Raw genomic sequence first — 6,000 nt, 5'->3', positions numbered from 1 at the left:
CACACCAGTCTCCAATGGAGCATTTCCTCCTCAGCCTTGTTCCTGCTCTGGAGAGCAGCTGGGTCCTTTTTATTCCTGTCTCTCTGTAAATACTTATATTTGATATATTTATGTTTAATGTTTTTCTGTTTGAGAATTTTAATATTATTTCAAATACATTTTTATAATGACTAATGTCTCAGTTCTACTACACAGCAAATGTTGGCACACGACTTGACACATGTAGAATTTATTTCATATTATACTAATGACAAAATATACTAATACAGTGGGATGCAAAAGTTTGGGCAACCTTGTTAATAGACATTATTTTCCTGTATAAATCGTTGGTTGTTACAATAAAAAAATGTCAGTTAAATATATCATACAGGAGACACACACAGTGATATTTGAGACGTGAAAAGAAGTTTACTGGATTTACAAAAAGTGTGCAATAATTGTTTAAACAAAATCAAGCAGGTGCATAAATTTGGGCACCACAAAAAAAGAAATGAAATAAATATTTAGTGTATATCAATGTGTGTGTCTCCTATATGATATATGGGGTGCCTTTGTCTGGACGTGCTTCCCATCCAGAGCTCCACAGCAGAGAGGAAAGTTCCAGCGCTCCTGGAATCCCTCTGTGATGGAGCGCCAGTCTCCAGGTGAAGGCACAGCCATGAAGTCGTCCACTAGACAGTCCCAGATGGCCGTCGCTACCTGGGGGGTGATCTGGCTCACCGTGGACACACTGACTCTGTAACTGAACGCTTGGTCGTGAAGGAGTCCCCGGTGACAAGGAACCTGGACAAAATTGTTCAAAATTAGTATTATGTGTACTGCAGTTACAAAATACATTATTCAAATTCCAAAATACTTTTGTGATGTCAGATTTAAATCACAAAACTTAAATCTTACATAAAACATTTTGTAATTATAAGGATAATTACAAAATGTATATTAGATAATATCTAAAACAGTTGTGTTTTGTTTTAACTTTAACATATCATAATTTGATTGGTAGCAACTTTTACAACTACAGTGAGCCAATCACTCATAATTCCTAAACATGTCAATCAGGTAGGAGTGAAGTAAGACATTAATAGAAATAAAGAGTTGTATGTTGACATGTAGCCCTTTCCTTGCTTAAATCATTAATATTTTTGAAAAATTAATCTGTGATAAGACATAGCTTATCAAGATAGAACCATGTAACTAAAGATGAACCAAACTGTTCAGTTTTATCTAACTCTGTTTTAATAAAGGCTGGTGACCCCTGTTCTAGAGTCTGACAGCTGCAGGGATTATATACAAATATTCAACTATCCCAGAATTAAACCAGGTCTATTTAAAAAGGAGTGAGTATCACTACAAAGGTTAACTCAGTGGTCCTAATGCTACAGTTTGATATCAGCAAACACCGAGCGCATACATTGATGTGACACCACAGCCATGCTATCATTCAAACACTGATAACAGCATAAATCGAATTAAATCGGGACTTGATGAGACCTGAGTATCACTAGAAATATTATAAACAGTCGTCTCCGTACCACAGTTTGCTATCAATAAACACCGAGAGCATTCACTGTTAGCATAGCACATCCATGTTAGCAGTGTATAAATGGATGGTTTAGCATATATTAGCACAGGTATCAATAAAGGACTACCGTATTAAATACTTTTACTAACCTCAGGCAGATGGACAGGCGCTCTGCAGGTGGGATTGAGCGCCTGTAATTGGTGTCTAGGCGGGCGATGCTGGGACCGACGAGGGAAAGCAGGTCCTCAAACTGGCCGAGTGAAAGGAAATGGAAAAGCGCCTGGATGACGGCCGATTCCAGCGAATCGGCCGTCATCCAGGCGCAGCTCCTGGAGCAAATGGTGAAACTCACCAAACTGCTCACGCCTCTGAAGGACCTGATGGACCCAGGTACGGCGAGGACGTCTTTTACGCCGCTGCTCTGCTCTCCACAGTACATAGAGAAGGGAGACTCTCTCTTCAAGCGCTAGCTCGACAGCTGCCATCTTGCAAAGATACCGGTCTGGCACAACTTCCTACCACATTCCTCCCACATTTCCAGTTCACGCGCATCAAAATATGATATTTTGACGCGCTATGGATTTTTCTTGGACACGCGTTGAGGTGCGAATGTGCACGCGTCAAATTAGGGGCGTTTTGTTCGCGTCCATCGCGTTCGGTGTGAACACACCATAAGAGCCATTTCGTTCGCGACCAACCCATCACTAATACTTTGGAGTGTGTACGTGTTTTTGAGTTTGTACGTGTTTTGGAATTTGTACATGCTTTTGAGTTTGTAGATGTTTTGGAGTTTGTACGTGCTTTTAGGAGTTTGTACGTGTTTTTGAGTTTGTACGTGGTTTGGAATTTGTACATGCTTTTGAGTTTGTAGATGTTTTGGAGTTTGTACGTGCTTTTAGGAGTTTGTACGTGTTTTTGAGTTTGTACGTGGTTTGGAATTTGTACATGCTTTTGACTTTGTAGATGTTTTGGAGTTTGTACGTGCTTTTAGGAGTTTGTACGTGTTTTTGAGTTTGTACATGGTTTGGAATTTGTACGTGTTTTAGAGTCTGTACGTGCTTTGGAGTTTGTAGGTATTTTGGAATTTATACATGCGTTTTGGAGTTTGTACGTGCTTTTTGGAGTTTAAATGTGTTTTCAAGTTTGTACGTGCTTTGGAGTTTGTGCGTGCGTTTTGGAGTTTGGAGAAGCACGTACAAACTCCAAAACACGTACACACTCCAAAGTATTAGTGATGGGTTGGTCGCGAACGAAATGGCTCTTAGAGCCGGAACTTTGACGTGAACGACGCGAGCTGGCTCCTTCGCGAGCCTTTTTTTTTTTTTTTTTTTTCTCACCCTCTCTCTCGCACTTTTTCCCCCCTTCACTCAACATGCGAGCCTTGTGCTTTGCGCTGGGCAGGGGGGGAGGGGCGGTAGTTACACTCAGTAGCACAGGAACACAGCAGGAGGGAGAGAGAGAGAAAGAGAGCCAGGGCCAACAACGTCACATTAGAAAGGTATCTGGTTGTTCAGTCTGACGTCACTAGCCGTGTCTGGACCTAAACTCCGCTGCAGGTCCATATATCAAACGATCAGTATGGCATTACTGAGAGTTGAAAAACTGTCTAAAGTCTTTCATCTTTAATAAAATGATCAGCGTTCTGCTCTACATCCAGGCATCCATGAAAACGGAATTTATGACATTTAACGGAGTTAGAAGTTAGCAGGGAGTTAGCTCGCTAGCTTCTATCTAAATACAATATAGCATGTCCTGACTGCGGGGTTTTGGAAACAAATTCAAACGTACAGCTCTGTTATCACCTCCAGCATAAATGAAGACAGAAAACTAAACAGCAGTGACGTTTGTAGGGTTACTGAAGTTGGGCTAGCTGGTATATAATGATGTGCTACGTGACCGCTAGCGACACAGCTATGTTAGCATAATATAAACAAGCTAACTTTTTTTCCACTGGATAAAAGTTAACGTGAGTGTTGTCGGTGGTCAGGAACAAATGTAATCGCATGGCAGGATGCTGTAAAAGGACCAAACTTCAGCAGGAGAACAACTGAGATAATCCATCCACAATACGAGGTTAGTCATTCATATACTGCTGCATGGGCTGGGCTGTAGTTACATCCTAAGGGTTTAAAAACTGATCTTAAATAAATGATTAGCGGTAATAAAAGCCGAGGGAGGTCAGCAGTGATCACTGACTGTTTTAGGAGCTTTTTGAGATTAAATAGAAGAAAATACATAACATTAAACATGTTAACAACACAACTCCGAAGCATGTAAAAATTCTGAAGCACGTACAAACTGCAAAGCATGTACAAATTCCAAAGCACATATTTTGCAGTTTGTATGTGCTTCGGAATTTATACGTGCTTAGGAGTTTGTACGTGTTTTGGAGTTTGTACGTGTTTTGGAGTTTGCATGTGCTTTGTCTCTAGGGGCCACTGTAGAAGATGTCCTTTTGCCATTAATTATGCCAGAATTTTAGCTTTCATTGTGAATACTTGTGTTTTATACTAGGTGATACTGTAGAACTAAAAAGTATATACATATTTTTTATTCACAGTAACTGACCATATTTACTACTAAGATATACTGTTTTATTAAGCAGCTGGATTGCCTTAATTTATTTATTTTTTACCGTAGTTTTCACAATAATTCTAACAATGTTTTGACATTTTGGTACAGTTAAAAGTACGGTATGTTTTTGGTGATTAATATACAGTTGTAGATTGTAAATTCAAATGATAATAGCAGAAAAGACTGTTATACATACAGAATTATTACGTAAGTTATAGGGTGATTAATTGTAAATAATGTTACAAATTTTTCTTGTTGTTTTCAAAGACAATGGGCCATATTACTGTACATTAATGTACTTTAAACATTTTAGCAGTGCAAAAATTAAAGCAATTTACCATTTTTCAATTTACAGTGATTCAACATAAATATTACACTTATCTACTTTTTTGGATTTAATGGTAATTTACCGTTGCCATTTCGCAGTTATTTACTGTAATTTTTATGTACATTTCTTACAGTGTAAGATTATTATCAGGGGTGCACATAAGTGGTCCGCAGGTGCACATGCGCTGTCAAAATAAAAGACGCGCACCAGCTAAGAAGTTGCAAGTATGGGTCTCCACCGTTTCCTTGAGTTCTGCATTGTCTTTTCTAAGCTGTGCGTTCTCCTGCATGAGTTTATCTACCTTACCTTTGGCCTCGCACAGCTCAGCACGAAGGCTCCTTATCTCCTTAAGGTGACCATCTTCCTTTATCTGAGCCCTTGTAATCAACGTCTGCATTACTCGATCCACTGTACCACTCAGTCTGTTAAATTGCTCATCAATGTTTGGTACAGGGAGTAAATTATTTAACCTTTCCTCTGCCATTTTTTTTTAATTGACAGCACAGTGTCACAGTGTATTAGCTTTTTGAAAGGTTCCTGGTTTGTGAAAATGCTCCAAAGTAAACTGTGTTAAACGAGCTCTTTTATTTAAGGACTATGGACACTGTGACGTCATATTCTTTGCTAGTGGCAAAGAAGAATATGACGTCACAGTGATCGTTCGAGAAGATCAAAGGAGCGCTGTGGGTCATTCTGCGCATGCTCAGATCATGCGAATTTTCTGTTGTCTATCACACAGGGTCTGCAGCCTGCAAGCTGCAGGAACAACAATGGCAAGACCCAAACCTACTTTACGTAGGCATTTGGCACCAAGACGCCACCAAGTATGGGTCTCCACAGTTTCCTTGAGTTCCGCATTGTCTTTTCTAAGCTGTGCGTTCTCCTGCATGAGTTTATCTACCTTACCTTTGGCCTCGCACAGCTCAGCACAAATTCTCCTTTTCTCATTAAGGTGATCATCGTCCGCTATCTGAGCCCTTGTAATTAACGTCTGCATTACTCTATCCACTGCACCACTCAGTCTGTTAAATTGCTCATCAATGTTTGGTACAGGGAGTAAATCATTTAACCTTTCCTGTGCCATTTTTTTAAATTGACAGCACAGTGTATTAGCTCTTTGAAAGGTTCCTGTTTCTGAAAATGCCCCAAAGTAAACTGTGTTAAACGAGCTCTTCTATTTAAGGACTATGGACACTGTGACGTCATATTCTTTGCCACTATATGACGTCACAGTGATCGTTCGAGAAGATCAAAGGAGCGCTGTGGATCATTCTGCGCATGCTCAGATCATGCGAATTTCCTGTTGTCTATCACATATGGGCTGTATCCCAATTCAGGGTCTGCAGCCTTAAAGTCCTCAAGGGCCGCGTACTCAAAGACCGCTAAGGCCATAAGTGAGAGGCTTGTGAAATGGGCGGTCTAGCCCCCGTCGCGCTGCCCAGGTTGCCTAGCAACCATGATACCAACCGCTGGAAACGTGTCATACAGCTTTGTTTGACAGAAATGAAGGAGAACATATTTTGTTCATTTGGTTGTTTGTTTCTACACGAGCTGTGTGTGATTTGATGAGTATCTG

General features: G+C 40.2%; 1 long non-coding RNA gene across 1 annotated transcript; it reads right to left on the bottom strand.

Moving 5' to 3' along the window:
* Positions 1–213: 213 nt before the first annotated feature.
* Positions 214–1,774, bottom strand: LOC146384594 (uncharacterized). Its single transcript, XR_014800893.1, has 2 exons — positions 1,672–1,774; positions 214–783 (listed from the first exon to the last, which is right to left on the bottom strand). It is a non-coding gene; the product is annotated as an uncharacterized LOC146384594 (long non-coding RNA).
* Positions 1,775–6,000: the final 4,226 nt, after the last annotated feature.

The sequence above is a fragment of the Perissodus microlepis genome, chromosome 7, assembly GCF_051167445.1.
Source record: "Perissodus microlepis isolate ML-2025 ecotype Zambia chromosome 7, ASM5116744v1, whole genome shotgun sequence".
NCBI classification, from domain to species: Eukaryota; Metazoa; Chordata; class Actinopteri; order Cichliformes; family Cichlidae; genus Perissodus; species Perissodus microlepis.
Note: the sequence above shows the minus strand (reverse complement) of the source record. Positions and strands in the feature narration are given on the sequence as shown.